This window comes from Fringilla coelebs (genome assembly GCF_963513975.1).
Source record: "Fringilla coelebs genome assembly, chromosome: 1".
Classification (NCBI taxonomy): domain Eukaryota; kingdom Metazoa; phylum Chordata; class Aves; order Passeriformes; family Fringillidae; genus Fringilla; species Fringilla coelebs.
The window spans coordinates 69632225-69652579 of record NC_140028.1 but is presented as its reverse complement, the minus strand read 5'-3'; positions in this window follow the sequence as shown (position 1 = coordinate 69652579).

The following is a 20355-nucleotide window of genomic DNA, read 5'->3' as shown; positions in this document are numbered from 1 at the left end:
AGCAAACAGACCAATGTTGCTTTTTGACTTTTTCTCCTAGAAGCTCCAATCTGTGAGCTGATGCTTTACAGAACCTGAAAGCAACTGTTTTAACTTGTTTTAGGACAGAATCTTCCTTTACACACTGAGTCCAAATCATAGGTTTAGTCTCAGGCAGAAACAGATGTCATCTCTTTCAGATGTAACTGTAACTGTAATCAAACCTTTATCAGACCCATTTTAGATTCTTTATATTGTAAATGAGCTTCTTAATCCATTAGGCTGATTATGCAAAGCATAATCCAGGGCCAGTCTTTCAAATTTCATTTTATAAATAGAACATGGCTATCTCACTTTTAAAGATTTCTGAAAAACTATTAGCAATTCCACACATTTGGGTGCATCTCAGATGGGAAATGCAAATGTAGTTGGTAATGATTACAGAGTGCCAGGAAACTGCATGAGGTTTTTATTAACTTTGACAAGTTATATTATACTATATGCAGATGGGGCAGTCTACTAGTTCCATCCTTTTAACCTTGGGAAAAAATTAGAAGCTCTTTGACACAAGTCACATGAGCAGATCTTTCCTTACCCATAAAAAACCCAATAAGTCAAAACAACCCCCACAAAAAACCCAACACCAACCTCCCAGTGTTGGAACCCTGGATGCTGAGAATTTTATATTATCTGTGCTTGAAGGCACAGGCCCACAAGAGAATATTGCAATTGACCTGAGCCTGTGGAGAAGGCTTCCAAAATTGATTAATAACACTGGGATTATGGGTGAGTAGTTGGTTAGAAGTGTGTAATATCTCAGGGTGGAAAACTTAGAGTTTGAAGTTTTAGAATATAAAAATAATATGCAGCAAGGTTTTAAGGTGGAGGCAGGTTGTTCTTTACCTTCTTCTTCCTTCTTCTTCATGGGTTTGGGTGGTATTTTGTAACTGGATAGAAAAGTTTGCATAGCGGGCTTCAAGGGATCAACAACTGGATTAAAAGGGAAAATAATCTAGGTGTCATTTCTTAATTGGATAGTTTAGTCTTAAAAGACCTTGCAAAAAGAGATAGTAATTTTGTGCCTTCTTAATGAAAGGCTGCAGAATTCATGGTTGTGAGGCTGTTTCACTGATAAGAAATAAGAAACACCTGAGTCCGAACATGAACTCAAGTGCCTTCAATCCTGACTTCAAAGACCCCCATCCCAAAACCCTAACTTCTCTCATGTTTCCATTTGTGGTCTTTTCAGATTTTCCCACTGTGAAGACAGCTTTCAGAGAAGGGATGGTGACAGTAATCCTTCACCATGTCGAATCTTCTGACTTGTATATTTGAAAGAGCTGGAATTAAATATACTCACACATGCATTTATCAGATCAGAAATACAGACGTTTCAGGAATCAAGTAATATTTTCCCAGGCTGCTGTGAAATTTATGAAGTCATGCAAATGGGACAAATGCAGCCGCTCAAGGTCATATGGCACTATTAGTTCATGTGGAATACTGGAATAAAAATGCTTCCATTGCTCCCACTAGTGTGTCTGCATGAACAAGGATAACAGCTGACACAGAGATGCCCAGGGGATTACCTATGTGACACCAAGTTCTGTGCTTTGCAGCAGAGTTAGAATGTAGGTTATAAAGGTGCTCTATCATACCAATGAAATTAAGGAAACAATGCATATAAGAAAACTTTTTTGCCAACCAATCACGAGATAAAAGTACTGGTTATTCTTTATTCTGCCTGGGTACAATTTGGCATAGATTCACTGCAGTCAAAAAAGACTGAGCTCAGTTTACCACTATGAATATGAATCACTGAAAAACTCAATCTATGCCATCTAATATTAAATTATTATTCTTTAACGAGTACCTCAGCTTCATAATTGAAGTAAAAATTCAGAGTAAAATTTTTGCAGCTACAGTTTGAAAATACAGTAGAATATGAAGTATCTTTTGCAAATACCAAAAGATAATTTTTTCATATGTTTCAATTTAGCAAAGTTATGCTTTTAAACTGAAAAATATTTACATTTACATTTACATTTACATTTACATTTACACATGTTTGTATAAAATAACCTTTATTGCTACATGAAATCACTTTTTGATTAACTAGAAAGTGCTGCTTAACTTTATCCTCCTACCAATGCATTTCAAATACATGGTACAAAATTAAGATAGAGAGTATGTTCTATGAAGGTAACACTATTTGAAACAATCTTATTAAAAAATACACTCAGTGAAGTACAGTTTTGCAGTTACTCAGCTCCCATTTCTCAGGTTTTGTTTCTAGCCAGCATTCATAACAGTAATAAAAAAGTTTCCATGGAAGTGCACAGTTTAAATGAATAGCAGGAAAGTAAACTGCAGCTATCAAATATTTTTTCCTTAAAACACTGATCAGTAGCCATAGATTTATGGCAGGATGTTTTAAAAAGATCATTGAGATCATAAGTAAAGCATTGACAACATTAACTGTATTGCTTTTATGCATTTTTCCTGTAAGAACAAATACGAAAATTTTGTATAACACTGGCATACAAAGCCTGACAGTTAAATGGAGAAAAAAATCTCTGAAAATTAATGTCAAAAATAAGAGTAGGAAAAAGTGTTTTAAAGTATTTGAAGCAAAATATTGCCAAACAGGAAAAAATTGCAATGTCTAAATTATAGAGACATTAAAAAACCCCAACAAACCAACTTTTTAATTTAAAATATATTAGAAAATCACGTTTTTAAAGGCCAACAGGTACAGAATCATGACAGCGAGTTCTATGAATCCATTTCACGTTTCTATACTCATGTATAATAGCATATATGTTTTATATATATATATTGTATGTCTGTTTTAATCAGTTTCAAAGAAATTTCCTTTCTAAGGAAATTAACAATCACAACAAATAAACAACACTCTGAATTTTCTACAGTTATCTATGAATAATTTTTTTAGCATAAGTGCAACACATTGGCCTAGAACAGTGATTCATAACACAAGGTGATATCTCTGCTAGGGTAATGAAAGTAATTTTTTTTCCCTTTGATTAAAGTCTACTAAAATATTTTTTTAAATAATGAAAAAATATTTAAGCTAGGATCATCAAAAACCAAATTAAAAAAAAAAGGTCTGCATTACTCACTTGAGTGGGCAGACTTTTGTGTGCATTTGGATGTGAAGGCAGTCTAAACATTAGGCTGAAGTAGAGGCAAGGGAGGAAACAATTCTTTGTTACTGTATAGAAATTTTACATTTTAGAACTGTTAAGTTTTTCATTTTCTGTCCTTCACTCAATCCCAAGCTAAAAATAATAAATAATACAAGAAATCAATTATATTCTTTATATTTTGCCTTGATAATTTTCATGAAAAGATGAGTCAGTTCATACATTTAGATTAGGAGGGATACAATCAGAGAAATTTTGGGAGACCTCACATCTTTTCAAAACACTAGGCCAGGTCATGCAATTTTTACTAGTCATATTGTACCTTATACAATTGTACTTTATCCCAGAATGAACAGTAGTATTGTCCACTTGTTTGTATCACTCTCTTATGCTTTGCTCCACACTTTTTATCTGCATGTAAAGAAGAGTGAAGCTCTAATAATCTGGACCACAGCTTTGTTAAGCCATGTAGTAATAATTACACCCACAATGTAAAAATGTCTTACTATTATTATTGCTGTTATTTTTTGTTTATTATTCATCATTATTGTTATGGGTGTCATTATTAGTAATTCAAATTTTGTCAGAATCCATCTATGCTTTGCCATTTTTTGTTGGAGGTCTGTCCTTTTAAATCTATCAGACTTGGCTGTTATGACTTGGCTCATATGTATTATGAGTATTGTTTTGTTTGTATTGTACAAACAAAACCACAGGTATTATGTGGTTTTGTTTGTACTTGTAGGCTTGGACGAGACTGACAGCCTGGGCTCCTGAAGAGGAAGTTTGGCTCTGCTAGCCATACAAGATGCCTTTCTTTCTTCCTTCCTTTCCATTCCTCCTTTTACAGCTCAGGCTGATCTGACAGACTGACAGGAGAAACTGCAAACACGTCCACAGTCCCTCCTACTGCACTTCAAAAGCATTGGGAAAAAAAAAATCTAAGGAATATGGGGTCATAGGGTTCTTTTAAGTTCTAATTGTCTTGTAGCGTGGAAGTCAAGTTCTGTTGATTCAACTTTTATTACACAGTTGCTTTCTATGGATACGTGCAGTCCTACATTCCCAAGACAGGTAGCAAAAACCAATACAGTTACAAATGTGCTGAGAGACTAAAGGAAAGTAATAACCACTTTTTCATCCAATTCTAATTCTGCTACTGAACGTAAGCAAGAGTAGACAGCACAAAGGTTTCTTGGGTGAAACAATGTTCTGCCTTTGTGATCAACTGCCTCTTTTTGCAATGTTTCCTGCAATATAAAGGATTAAGAGTTTCTAAATTAACTCTCTTCCAAATGGGAAATAAACTAGAGCAACATAGTCAAATTGTCCCTGGTACTGTTTTTAAATGTAATTTTTTTCCATTGCATTCCTGTGGCTGAAGGACCTTCAGCACTTTCTGAATGTATTTGTTTGTTTGCTTGTGGGTGGGTTGTTGTTTGTTTGTATTTTTTCCCCAAAAACACCTCTTCATCAGCCTCAGATATATGGTTAGTGCAAGATCAGACAGTCCTACATTTTTCTTGCTTTCCCGTCATGATGCTTCCGCTTCCTTCCTGGCCATTTTGATTACTGTTGAATTTATTATTTGCAAGTGCAAGAGGATGTGAATGACTTGGTATGGGTCCTTTGCTGTTTGTTGAGTTAGTTTGCTAACCTTCAAGCCATATGACCTTCATAGTTTGTCTGGAAGAAAAATGTTGGGGATTGGATACAGGATATACATACAGACAAGGCTTTGACTACCCTTCTTATTGATATTTCTGTATCCTTTAATTTTATATTAAAGACAAGTTTTCTCTGTAATAGTGCAGTTATTCCTAGTGAAGTGATACAATCCCATCATATAATCCTGGGGTCACTAACATCTGGGAATTTATGACAGCAGAAAATTTGGTTGACTAACAATCTCCAGCAAGGAAAGAACTTTGCCTCAAATCTATGCCATGTTAATCATTTCTGTCACTGCCTATTTCTTCAATGAGGAAGATATAGAAGGAATTTGATTTATTTAACCATCTTGCAATCTGATTTTCCCAGAGAAATTATTCTCCTCTGTATAGCATCAAGCTTCTCTTTTCCCTCAAACAATAAGCCTTTTTAACAGTGGTTAAAAAGGTATTTTGCAAAGTTGGGCTTTTGAAGGGCAAGGCATTTCAGTGAAATGTGCCAATTTAATGAAGACTCCAGCAGCCCCATGACACAGCTCCATGTGTCTATTTTTGCAAACAGACAGCTCAACCACGATGCTTCTAATAGAGCTAACGGAGGTCATTCTTGACTGCACCCTCTGAACACACAACATTTAAAACTTTTGCAGGCAATAGTTTGTCGGGGAGGTGTCCAGATCAGAGGCCAATATAACAAGTGGTATGGCCAAGTTTTAACATTTGTATTGTTCTTCAATTTGTGTGTCACTCCATTGTTATTCCATAATATATTTTTGAGATTCAAGCATACTCTTTTGAATGCCCCAAGGCATTCAATGTGGATTAATGCTGTGAAACCCCAGATCTACTCCACTCCGGGGGCAGCAGTGCTGGTAGCATTATTTCATACAGTAATACATTTAAAAAATAACCCCCCTGCCCCACTACTTGTGCTCTAGGGTTAATCCTGCAGCAAGAGTAGGTAGCCTGTATGCAATCAGCATGTGACCCTCCAGACTCAATGTTATGAAACATAAAGAGACATTTCCTGTCGCTTTATGTTAAAGATGTTTATGTGGATGTAATTAGGCTCAGAGTTTAGGCTCTCAGATCAGAGGCCTGAGGAAGGACATGGCTGCTTTCAGGCTTTTCAAACTTTCCATCAAAAATCTGGAAAACAGCAAAGGCTTTCTGGCCTTCTGACCTCCATGTCACAAAGGAAATACAGAAAAACTGAATTTTTTTTTTTAAATGAAATACCTTTTAAAATAGAATATTCTGTTGTTTCCTCTATTCAGGAACTTCTCACATTTTGCATTACATTCCAAAATGGGTCATTTTTTACCCCAAAATTTTCTTAATTCTATTGAGTTTGTATAGCCTATTACACAAGTAAGTGTACTAGGGCTGGGCATTTTGTCTTTGCATTCTTATTCCTTTATCACTCTTGGTCTTTCCTTTTATGTTCCAGCAGATATGTACTTATTTCTATACAACCTGAAGTCAGTTTTAAATGGGTAACAACAAGGCACATTTCACGGTGTACTCATAATGCTATTCATTATTCTTCACTGATCACATCTGTATTTCTATTTATTATGGGTTGTCAATATACTCCTAAGTGCTACCACCCAGAATCCTTGCAGCACGTACCACAGCATCATTTCCATTCCAACGCTCCCCCCCTTTTTCCACTGACTAAAAATGCAAACATTTCCCAATATTTCTTTGACTCAAAATAATTTGTGTGAGACTTCAGCTCTGGTGACAAAACAAAGTAGTGCAGCTGTTCAAACTTCCGCTGTGAATTTTTCAACTCAAGGAGATAAACATGGGCTCTATCATCTTGCTTGCACATTTTGCTGTTGCACTTCTACGGTGTTCATTGTGCAGTCCTTTTCAGCAATTTGTCAGCACAGGCCACTGTGGAGATGGTAGGCAAATGCTCATTTGGAGAACATCGGAGACCATCTGCAAGGTTTAAATCATAACACATCAGGGAATAGAAACACACAACACAAAGGGACAACAAGCAAACAAAAATATCAACCGTTCCTGAGTAGTTAGTTACTCCTGAGCAGCTGTTGGTAGTAGGTACCAAGCTATCTGAGATGCAGTGATGGGACCTGGCCCTGATGGCTGGGAGGGAACTGGGTGGAAGCAGGCTTCCCCCTGGCTCAGGGATGCTCAAGCACAGACCTTGGTCACATCCAGCACTGCTTCGGTGTAACAGGGCTAGAGCCTGAGGGTAAGCACCTCACTTTATCCTTAAGAAATGAGAAGGCCATGAAAAAATGAGCATCACTAAGGAAATGCATTGGAATTTTAAAATTCTTCATGTAGTGTCAGGGGTTCTGTGATTCTATGATTTCTTAACATTTGCCAGCTAAGATGTTAACATGGCTTAAAAAGGTAAATTTACCATAGTCCAGGAAACAGAAAAGCTTTTTGCTCCCTTTATTCACATTCATGTTAATAAATTTTCACTTATTCCTTGCATAGAACCTGTATCATTTCAGAAATGACCCAGCCTATCCCTCCTTATTTTATGTGAAGGATAACTATAGTCAGGGTTGTTTCAATCTGGTTTATAATCCTTCAGACAGGTTTTGTAGTCCTCCTTAACTGTCTAATGCAACCCTTCATTTTCCTTAGCTTGGTTTTGCTTTTCTGGCTTTCTACTCAGAATATTACCACACTAAGCATTCTAAGATACAAATATTCTGAATTCTCCTACTGTCTCACCAGTTTTTCATCATATTGGGCTTTAAATTTTTGCATCCTACCAGCACAAACTCTTCACTTTCTTTAATCTTTTCCACCATAAATGGTTTTTACCATTTGGCTCTTGTGATTTTAATTTAGCTTGGCTAAACCAGTCCTTCAACTTTTCCCCACTAATCTCTCATAATAAGACTCTTAGTGTTATTCTCTTTCACTTTTTCAAAAGGTAGATACATTTTACAGAAATCTTTATGTCCCAAAATGGATGCATTGCTTAAGATGGACAGAGTTAGCAACCAATAATCACTCAAATTAGAGAAGAATTTTAATTTTTTAATATTTTACTCTTTTCCTCTCTCAGGTGTAGTCAACCACCTCCAGATTGCAAAAGTATACGCATTTTATTTTTGGCTTCACCATGACTTACTTTTGTCTGAATTTAAAGTAGGAGGAACATTTTTTTTTTTTTTTAGTGTAGATTCTTTTTAAATTTGTATACTGCATAAAACCTGAGAAACCCCTATATTGGCTGTGTAGATTTGGATTTCTGTCAGAGATGTCCCAACATGTAATATGACATCTCAAATGCTCTCTGCATGGACATGGGGAGTTATAGTCCCTGTGGGAACTTTCTGAAGCAAGTCTCAGAGCCTGTGTCTCTCCTGAGAATTTAGGAGTGCAGATATGTCAGAGTATTTGAAATCTCACAAGAAAAGACAAAATAAACAAATTTTATAGTAAACCAGGATATCTAGGAAAGAAAAAGAAAAAAACCAAACAAACAAAAACAAACAAAAAACCCCAAACTTTTAAAAAGTGGTTTTCTACTTCTCAAAAAGTCGCAATGGTAATTTAATACCAACACAAATCAGTCTATGAAGGGTTTATTGACAGAGTAATACAAAATATCTTTGAAGCATGTGGTTTTTTCATGTATTCTAGATTCATTCATATCTTCATTCAGATGAGGTTATGACTTCATATGTCTGTTGAACAGGGATACATGCACCAGTCACTCCAGTTAAGTACCTGTGCAACAAAGGATAATGCAATATGGCACAGGACAGGCTGCAATACCATAATTAGTCAGTCACTCAGAAACCCAAATGTGTGCACAACCTTGCATGACTTTTGTAATTTTCAGAGATATCTTTTCCATTGGTTTATTGCAATTATTCAGGGTAGGCTTACTTTCTGTAATATTTTTTTTAATTTATCAAGAAAATATACAGAAATATTGTTTAACACATTACAAAAACCATGGATTTCTCCCAGAAATAATCTGACAAAATAGTTCTGTATGCTCAATTGTTTTGAGTATAATGTTGACTGGAGAAACAGATACTCTTATCTGCAGGATTTAAAATATACCTTGATGACCTGACGTTTCTCACACTTGAAGAACCTTTTTTTTCCCTCTTTATTTCTCTCCTATCTCCCATAACTTGAAGTACAATATTTATTACTGAGCTGGTATTTTTGAATGCACCACTGGCATCAGCAAAATTCGAAATTAACTCATCTTCAGCTGTTGAGCTTTAGCCAGTTTGTTTGCCCAAATGCTGCATAGCAGAATGGTGCGTCAGTAACCAATGATCTCTAAATAGGAATCCAGTGGGAGGCAGACACTAGTTCTCTCTGATATTTCAAAGGCATTGCTGACTAGAACTGATCAAATTTTTTTTCCAACATACTTATTACTCAGCATCTGTATTACTCTAGTTTTATCAGTGTGCATGCTTAATAAATTTTTGACACTCTTTAGTCAACTCATTTATAGAAGAATAGTCAGTCAATCAATAACTCTTCCAGTGATTAATTATTACAATTATCTGTGAGCTACTTTTAAAAGTAACATGCCTGCATGTTTGGTGACTGTTAGAGTGTCCTGTTAGACTGTTTATACAACTTCCTATCTTTGATCATTTCATTTGAAAGAAAGACCCAAAATGTCAAGAACAGATGTTTAACAGACCTTCCAGAAGTCCTTATCAATGTACATCTAATGCATATAGTAAGCTTCTAAACCAGAACCAGGGGGGTCACTATAAAACAGAAGTCCTAGCTGCTGTAAGCCTGAAACCACAGCTTGTGGGAATCACTGTAGCAGGGTGTGGAGTGAATTGTGACTGGTGGATTCACTGTACCTACAGTTTGCTGCACAAAGTTCCAGGGAGGAAGAACCAAGTCTGTATCTGGTAAAATGTACTTCTAAGCACACAATGACATAGACGTAGCTTTGAATTACTTAGGGAAAACACAACTCCTCCAGGATTTGGCATTTTATAGAGTGCAGAGAAAAAGAAGATTTGTTTAGTCTTACAAACCCAGCTTTGTGTCTGCCTCGCACATCTCACAACAAAAATTAGAAAGTCAGATGAAACATGAAAGAAGGAAAGAATTTTGGCAAACTGACCTCTTTCATCATGAAAGAAAAAGGGACAAGAACATGTTCAATTGCTCTCACTGACAAGAGGATTAAATATCCAGCCCGAACAAGCAAGGGCAAAAACTGCTGCTGGACCTAAGGAATCATCTGCAATGTATTGATTCCTGAAGGAACTGCAGAGCAGGAGGGAGAAAGCAAGTTACTAACTGTGACCAGACCTATCACCTTGCATTTCTAGATTCACACCTGGGAAAGGATTTGGAAACAATTCACCTGGTGTGTACAGATAAGCAGTTTGTCCTTAGAAGAAAAGAAAATGCAACTATGTCTAGAATAAGGTGCAGAACTAAGTCTGGGGGTTTTTTTTCTGCTGAAGACAGCAATCTGGGTCTTCATTTTAAAGCATTAAAGTAATTCAGTAAAGTTACTGTACCATTTACTGGATTAAAGGAATCTTAAAGATACTTATACCATTTTTAAGGATGCTTTGGGTATATACTCAAATAGAAAAATGCAGCTCCTCTGCCCTTGCAACCAGATGCACAGATCACCTCCCTAAAAATATTAACTGTATTGATGTGTGTGCTCAACTATCTTCATATAATGTTCCAAATGCTCTGATACTTGAAATAGTGTAAATTCTTCTGGCATTATCTAAAGAAACTGCCAGGAACTACAAAGCTAATTTCAGACAGCAAGAAAACTTGGAGAGTGGTGGATACATCCAGACCTGGAGCTGGTTTTAGAGGTAATCATCTAAATTCAGTGATGATGAATAACCCACTGTTAATTTATTGCAAACCACCCTCACCCCCACCCCCTTCCTCTTCAATCAGATGAAACCACTGGCCTTGGGAACCAAAGCAGGGGAAGGCTGGACCCCATCCCAGGAAAGAAACAGAAACCAAAAAGTATGTACATAAAAAGTGTAACCATATTACTCTTATTGAGACTTTTCCTGTATGAAAGCATTCCAACTGCAGAATTATTTCCTTTACAGTGACTAATAGAAAATTAGATCCAGATCAATAATGATCAGAATTGGATTATAATTTTAAGACTTCAATTATAGTGACATTACATCCTTGACTTGGTGTGTGTGCATCTATTTATACCATAAATATACATAAGATATATATATATATATAAGATGTGCTTCCTCTTTGCTCATAATCAAGACATTGACTGCAACAAGATAAGGATTGGATTTGGAGTTTTGCAGGAACATAAACTCTTAGACTCTAAAGAGGACTTTTTGAAGGAAAGAACCTCATTTAAGAGAAACATCTAAGTTCTTTCCTGTTAACATGAAATGTGGGCACCCTACTAAGGCTAGTCATTTTTAACTGGGTGGTGGGTCTGTGACTCACATTTTTCATTCCAAGCACTCTTTGGAAGTGTGCAGAAATACTGTCTCCAGCTTTTGCAAGGTCTTATTAAATATGCAAGTATAAATGGTGCCATATCATTTAATCTCATATGTACTAACAAAAGGAGTCCTGAAACTCTCATTTTGACAGATATTACAGAAGATCATTATTCCTTACCACACCAAGAAGCAACAGCAAAACTGGAGGATGGGGATCTGATCAGATTGACATTAAATGCAGAAGGCCAAAGCCATTTTTTTTCAGGCTGAGGGAGGACATCTTCACCTAGTGATAAGGAATTAGAAGACATGAAGACTTTTATTACTTCGAATGTGCTTTGTTTTGTAACTTCAAGCAGATAATCTCACCCCCTTGATACTCTGTTCCTCTCCTAGTTACTTAAATTTTTTTTCACTGCAATTATAGTTTTTTAAGGCCATGATTGTCTCTCATTATTTGCATTTGATGCTAGTAAATTATAAAGTTAATAAATTCCTAATCTGGATTGAGGTATTTTGTTGTGGCTATGTTACACAATAACAACAAAGATTCTGTGAAGAGACAAAAAGGTTTTCAATGAATAAGAGAAAGATACTTTTCTTTTCTTGCTAAGGAAGAATAAACTAAGTATCACAAACATATAGGAAGCTTTATTTAATATTTAATATCTCTGCAGGCAAAATTATCAGCTCAAATACATTTAATGCATTTAAGTTGCTGCTCTTGGGTGATACTGACAGTCTGTAACTATTATATCTTCAGATAGAGAAGAGCAGTTTCAGATCAAGTTTAACACAGCTTTACCTAGTGACACTGAACAAGTGCTGGATTGCTTGCTCTGCTGTGTCACTTGTAATGAGTGACTTTAATATCTATGCTAATAAAGCTTGCTGCATCTCCTGTGTAAGCTTGACACAAGCCCCAGTGGCAAAGAAGGTACAGGTATCTAAATTAAACTGAATATGTCTTGATTGAAAATGAAGGAAATTATATTAACCAATCACCTGTGGGTACATGCTACATGCTACCCTGTGCTGAGTTTGCTGGTATGAGTGTCTGGCATACTAATGCATGTCAAGCTTTGACAAAGCAGATGAGGAGCATCTCTGTCACTGAGAGGAGACAGACTAGCACTCCATCTTAGCATTTCACCAAAATCTTTCTTTTGCTACTAGCAATTTGCTTTGCTGCAGACTTTTTGTCGGACATGTCTTGGGATGGGGCTCGTCCTATGGAGCTCGTTTTCTATAAGCAGCACTAAAGTTCATGACAGGTATAATCCTCAGATAGCATATGAAATTTTTTCCAGCCACAGGCAGAGTACAGTATGGAAGGGCAGTTAGGCAAACCCAGGTTTTACTAAACCAGAAGGCTTTATTTACATGTAGAGAAGTAATTAGGTGATAATACTGTAAGAATTCTATACCAGTGTCTTATATCTTCATAGTGCCATAATTGGGTTTTTTGAGAGTGCCTTTGTTGCACAGTAGGATAAAAGCATTGTTTCAGTTCTAAAATAAAGCATAATAAGGTCAGCATATGCAGGTGGCCCAGGAGACAAAACACAGAGAAGGATAAATACTCTGATTCTCTTTTCCAGCCATGGAATTAATCCTTTGCCTAATATTTTTCCTGCCATATTTTCTGTATTTGTAAAGAACTGAATTTATTTTTCCAATACAGTCTTACAAAACCATAAGAAAAAGTAATGATGGAATGGATTGGGCCACATATTAGATCCCATACTTTTCACAAGTTGAAGTTCTGACTTCAACAAAGTGAAGCAGTTCAAATGGAAGTAACAGGCTGTGTAAACCTATTTTTTACTCTATCTTCTTCAGGTTGTCTTCATTTAAGTGGGATTAGTTGGGCTTAAACTGAGTAAGGGAATTACATCTAGGGAGGGCAATGATATGGAAGGATGCTGCATTGTAGGGCAGACCAGTGCCAAGATGGGTGAGAGGGATAGAAAAGACAGACATCAGAACCTACTTCAAAAAGAAATAGCAAAAGGTTCTCAGGCAAAGCAAATCTAGTACACATTCATACTCTTATCAGTAGTTTGAAGAAAATTAGTCTCTTCACTATGGCATAGAAAGAAATATTGATTTCTAGCTCCTTCTCTATGGTTATTCAGTCATAAACTTTTGAAAGAATGAGAAAGATCTTGCTCAGTTATATAGAAAAAGTGGTGATGCATTGCATTTTTATGGAACATCTTTAGTCCTCTGCTATCTTTATCCTATCTCTTGTGGCATAGCTTCCACAACCCACAGCATATTCATTTTCTTTAGTAACATTGCTGCATTACAAAAAAGTAATAAGAAAAGAGTAAGGGAAGATTTATTTTTATTAGTTACCCAGGGATTGTTCTTGAGACATTCTGATACTTCAAAGCAGGACATTTTAGTGTTTATTATAATTTAGTATGTAGTTCAATTTTTCTAGATTGAAATCTATAAACTACTATAATTGGCAAAAACAATTATTCATGGAATTTTTCAAAAAAACTTGGCTAGATTTGAATTCAGATACTAATGTTATAAAACCTCATAAAAAATCTTACCAGGAAGGAGAAAGCCATAGGAAATGAATTAAGTTGAAAGTATAGAACAAAAAGAACATAAAGATTTCTGGAATGATCAGGGTCAGGGTAATGTAATATGTCCTCATGAAGAAACCAACATCCAATGCAAATTGTAAATATACACTTAATAGATGTATCATAGGCACATTCTTTATTAAACCTCCAACTTAGGACTTTGGTTATTTCTTACAAATTATTGCTGAGACTTGCTTCTGAACAGGTGAAAATCATCTTTAAATACTTTGAAGTGTTCTAAGTTGACATAAACAATTTGAAGTGTAAAATGATAGATATGAGTCAGCATCAAAATATATTTTTAAATGAGAATCAAGTTTAGAAATTATCTTTGCCCTGTCTTTGTCTCTGTGCATTTTTGTCAGAACAAGAACTTTCAACTTTTTACTCTGTGTTGCAAAATGTGATTGCAATTCTTTCATATTTATTTGATTTCCATATTTTCCAGGCTTCCTGAACTTTGTATTGCCCTGCTCACTTACACAAAATCCCAGAATCACTCAGGTTGAAAAAGACCTCCAAATTCATCAAGTCCAACCTGTGACTGATCCCCACCTTGTTAACCAGACAAGAGCACTGAGCGCCATGTCCAGTCATTCCTTGGACACCTCTGGGTATGGGAACTCTACCACCTTCCTGCGCAGCCTTTTTCAGTTCCTGACCACCCTTTACATGATGAAATTCCTCCTGATGTCCAACCTAACACAAAGCAGAGGGGCACAACCAGCCAGCTTTCAATGCATTTTTTTCTGAAGAAGCCTTCTAAAAATTTTGTTTTTCAGTAGATAGTAGGTCCGCAATCAAATGGAGGCCCATGGTTTTTTTGTTAGACCAAGTGCTCATTTGAATTAGGATGTCTGCCAGGATATTTGCATAGGGTTAAACTGGAAAATAATGCAAGGAAGGTTCAGAGATTTAAAGAGTCTGAGCTCTGGCAATAGTCTGTGTCTTCTTGCTGAGTTTACTCATTTCTCACTGACTGAAATTCCTCATTATTTCACTCAGAATAGGCTTGTATACATGGGTTATCTTACCCCATGATAATTTAGTCCATACTAAATTATTTGGTTCTCAGTCAGTCTTATTTGACATATATATATACAAGGTATATATAAGCCAGAATGCTCAGAAAAAATTCAGCCCACAAAATATGTGATATTGAGGCCACATTATTAACTAGAATAAAAACTTGATTTTCTTAATCAAAATCAGATTAATTTTTATTTATATTTTTCTTAACATTAGGAACAAAACAACTCTCCAAAGTAGTCTGAACTTATCTTCAAATGTTGCTATAGTCTGAACACAATAACTTGTAAACAGGTTTATAAACATGTTCTGTAATTCATTAAATTACATTAAGCTAGAAATCCCTGGGGTCAGAATAAAGAAACTGAGTAGAGAGGACTGCCTAGCTGAAAAGCAGTGAAAGCAGGCACCCTGTTTCTGTAATAAAATTTTCTTCTAAACTCTGTGGTTTGTGTAGTGAAATTCTTGGTTAAGGGCATGGGGGAAATGAGTAGAGTTAGTACACACTCAGGGGGATAGTCTCCTTAATAAACCACATAGTAGAACATCAGTGTTTCCTGTACCTTGGCTCTCTTCCTTTGAGTACTTAAAAGGTATTGAGGTACTTAAAAGGTATTGAGTACTTAAAAGGTATTAACAATCCAGCCCATCATATGTACAATAGTACACTTTGCTGCAGTGATTGAATTTTTTCAGTTTCCCTGTATTTGTAATCTATTTCAGGATGCATTTGTGTCTGTTTCACACTGAAAATATCACATTTATCACATGAAGCATCACAATGGAAAACAAGAGTACAGAATAAATTCTGGGAAGATACTAAACACAGGTCAGGAGTAGAGACAAAATAGGAGAGCCAGATTTAATATTCTCTAGTGAATTACAAGTGTTTGCAGAGCTTACCCAGTTTCCTGGCCCCACATAGTCAGCTGCTCTCATGATCAGAAGGACTTATTGGAACACAGTAGAACACGCTGGATGAATATTTGTTTTTCAGCATAGAAGAGGGACACCTGTTTGGAAGGGGACTCTGATGACAGGATGCAGGATGTGGTTCCAACAAATTGTTCTTGACAGCTTAACTGTACTTAACTTCAGTAATAAAGAAAGATGGTCAATACTATCTGAAAAGCTCTTGACATTAAAGTCATTTGTAGATGAGATTTTGATTGTCTTCTTGTTTCTGTTGATCATTTGACACTGTAAGATAGTAATTTCAGAAATAATTGTCTGAGTGATATATCTTGTGAAGCCTTTTTTTTTCCTCTTTTCTTGATGGAAAATTGAGTTGTAGTATTTTTAGTCCTGTTTTCTATTAAAACATAGCCACATAAAAATAAAATTAGTTTAAAATATAAAAGATATAAACCAAAGAGTACAGTAACTCTAAAATGCGGGGATTAAACAAGATATATGGTGCAAAATTAAGTAGGTTGAGTAACAGGTGTTTCAAAGACTTTTGGTGTTGCCAGCAGTCTCAGCAGAGTATGTCAACAGAGAGACTGACAGCAAAGCTATATCAGACATGGTTTAATTTCCCTTTTTAAAGGAAAAGTGTTTTTCCATTTCATTGCCGAGAGATGCAAAATATCCCTCCTGTAAATACAGGTTGTTTAGAGTAGTTATTACCTATGTTCCTGCTGAATAACTGCATTAAGATGTTTGTGTGTTTGCTTGTTTTGGGTTGTTGTACACCTGGAATTTTACTTTTTGTAGCTGCAGCCATAGTATTATCTCATGATTGTGCTTGTGTTGCCTTTAATTGAGTTGGGATCTGGAGCCAGCCTTGTGTGATGTATCATGAGCAAGGTGCATTTAGTTTTTTCCTGACCTTGCATCAACCTTTCCATTCCTTATTCTGTGCTTCCATAAAAACATAGGAATTGTACCCATCTGTGTTGTACTGGATGGCAGCAAATGTAATCCTGAGAATCATAATACATCTCTTAGAGGTGATCTATCATTCACATACTACTCTTTTAAGTCGCTAATTTCTAGCAGTCCAGGGACCAACCTTTTTTGCGGGCTTTCTATAGTTTATTAACACTGTTCAGAGAATGCTTTTCTACTGCCTAAGTGCTTGGAAAATGTTTTAATATCATAGGCATCTATGTTCTCAGAATTTTTTTTTTTATTTTGTCCTTCTGTGAAATGGTGCAAGGGAAATTGCTACAGGAATTTCACTTCTGGGATTCTGTATTATTTTCACATCAGACCTTTGTGATTCTGTGGTCTTGCACTGCAGACTTCTCAGTATGGAGGGCATCAGGCTGTCAGGAATGTTCCCTAGGGAACAGTGATCTGGTCCATATTGCACTTGATGTCCAAGCAAGATGTACAGTGTATACTCATGAGACTTCTGTAACTGAGGCAAATACTACTTTTTTTCTCTCATTTTAATTTCATTTTACTACTATCATTGATATTGAGGTCAACTGGCCTCTGTCCTGCAACAGCTCTTGTGTTGCTTTATTGTCATCTGATTTTAAAGTGACAGTTCCTGTTGAGGAGGAACAAAATTGATGCTACGCTTTTTCTTTCTTCTGGTTTTTCAACTCCTCAGCAACATCATCTAATTTGTCTAATCTCAGTACTGATCTTGGTTAAATCACATCTGTCATGCATGTTAATTCTTTTTTGAGAAAACGTTTTAAATATTTTGCATGTTTCACTTCATTCAGGTCAAATCTGATGCCTCCTGGTTTTAGTAGGTGACCAGTGGGACTGGCTCAACACAAACTTCCAGCCTGCTATGAGTCAGTCTCTGCTGCTGGTGGATAGTACAATCAGATTTCTATCACCCATGCTGTTTAATCCAAGAAAGACCCTAGTGACAGTTTCAATATCTGTTAGTTAAAACTGTAGTACTTACCCCTTATTTTTTTACTATCTCTTGTGCATAAGCTATACAGAGGACACTCAAGAAAACAATCATTTTCCTACTGAGAGTATGAGCTGCACTAATCACATGAGGCACCCAGGACATGAATACATTGCCTGCCAAAATGTAAACTCTACACCATCAGTTGACAGGTGTGGTCCTCACCAGTTGTCTCCCAACTCCTCAGTCATGTCACATGTGCTGCTTTGGGCACTGTCTTTAAGTACAATCTTTGCAGTATACTCACTGCTGTCTGTCTAGTTGCAAACCCACTCCTTTTGCAATGTTTTGATGGAAGCCATCTTACATCTTCAAGGAAATCAGGAATTTCTAGATCTTCTCTCTTGGGAGACATATTTTTGTGGATCTGTGACAGTCTGTGCTTTAGTTCTCCTATTGGGAACCTTTTTTTTTTTTTTAGTCTAAATCAATTTAAATTAAAAAAAAATAGGATAAACAATCTCTGTCTCAGTGGATATTGCATATAGTAACAGTCTAGTCTTCCCACTAGGATTTATAACATTTTGCAAAGAATATAGAGATTATTTCAAACTTCATTACAATCACATAATAGAGGATTGGTATAAAAAATGCTACTGGGAGAAGGGTTGGGAAACCTTTTAAAAGCATACTTTTTATGAATTTATTTTGCATAGGGTCCACTCCAACACTCACTAAGCATCAAAAAACAGGAAGGAAAAAAGACTGGTGGGGGTGTTTTTATATTAGATTGGTTTTTAAAAAATAGTTTCTGTGGTGAGGTACAAAGTAGCTCACTTCTATGCTTCCACTGAAAAAAATAGAGATGGTATTTTAAAACAATCTGTGAGTAAAGGAGCTATTTCTATTAAACCTTCCTCTCGAAAGTATTTTTTCTGTGGACTAAGAGCTAGACTGCCTTTAGCAGAAAGCTTTATTTGTTACCACCACAACATTACTTGCTGTATATAGTTTCAACGGAGCTCCCCTTCTATATTTTTTTATAGAACATAATACTCTATGGCAGAGAAAACACTCCTCTTGGAACCTATGATCAGAAATTTCTATTTAATGTAATTTTTTTCAATAGACTTTTTATCAAAATTCTGTTTTATATATGGTCGTGTATTTAAACATGTGAGAAGAAACAAGGATTGTGTGTGTTTACTTTTCTACCTATACTTGAAAAAATGAGGTTGAATCTCCATGTAAAAACTTTTTGTGCCACTGGTAATGTCAGTAATGTTTTCCCCAATAGAACACAGATATTTTCAAGCATTTTTTTGAACTTTCAAATGCTGAGTATGTTATCTGAGCATGGATAGCAGTTATTTTTTTTCTGTGAACCAAAGCATTCAACTAAATGCCTAACTCACTTTAATGCTTTCAAGTGACTGCAAGAATGAAACAAAAGAAAAAAATTAATTCTTTTCTTTCAGAAAAAAAAATTATAACAAAACTTATAAGTATGAGATTACAGAGAAAATAAGAACATAATTCTCAGGAGAAATAATTTGGATTTTCTTGTGTAATATTACGAAGGTACAAAAGTAAGAGGTCAAGTGAGAAATAGCTGTGCAAAGCAATTGAAAACCTAATGGCCATTCTATATGCCTTGTAGAGATGGAAATGAGAGAAAGAATAAGAATTTAAAGCTGCAGTTGTGATACTGAACATACCGGTGTTAACTCTGGAGAGAGTTTTCCTTATATATTTGGGCTTTTTTACTCCCTTGGATTTTACTTTTCCTTAAGGAATTTCCTTGTATTGTTTCCACAGCATGGCTGTGGATCAGTTTAAGGTGACCTAAAGAAAGTAGAAACTGCCCTTTGTTGTTTCTCTTATACCAGGGAATTGAGTAGCTGGCAAATGACAATAATGTTCACTTGTAAATTTCCCTGCAGTGTCTGTAGGGTTTTGATTTTGCTCCATTTCCTTCATTATATCACATTGCATTCATGCATTTAAACAACCTCCTGCAGAAGACACTTTTTTTCAGGTGATTAAAAACTTGGCTTTCCTCAGAGGCAGCACAACTGATATATTCTGTATTAGACCATTCAATGACAGAAAAAGATAACATTTTCTGCATCTATAAAGACCTTGTTTTGCAAAGGCTATTTTAGGCATGTTGAGTTTAAATATATACAGCTGGAAACAACAATAAGTAGGAAAATACTCAATGGAAAAACACTCTATGTTGCATCATACATTCCTTACATCATCCTTAACTGGTTTTCATACGTGCAAAGCATATTTTTTCTACTGAATCAGGTGCTCAAGCAGGAAAATTGTGCATAGTAGCTTCCTGTGTGCAATGTTTTTTGCTTCAGCATGTTTGGTGCATGCATTCCCATTTTTAATGCAAGGTATATAAGACTCAAATAAATTTTACGGCCTAATGCAGTCTAAATCATGGTGGGGTCACACCAATGCACTCTTTAATTATTACTTCTTGAACTATTTTCTTCCAAAGAAAACAAATAATTTAATTTCTTTGTATCATTAACAGCTTCAAAATATACATAGAATATATGTATATGTATATGTATATGTATATGTATATGTATATGTATATGTATATGTATA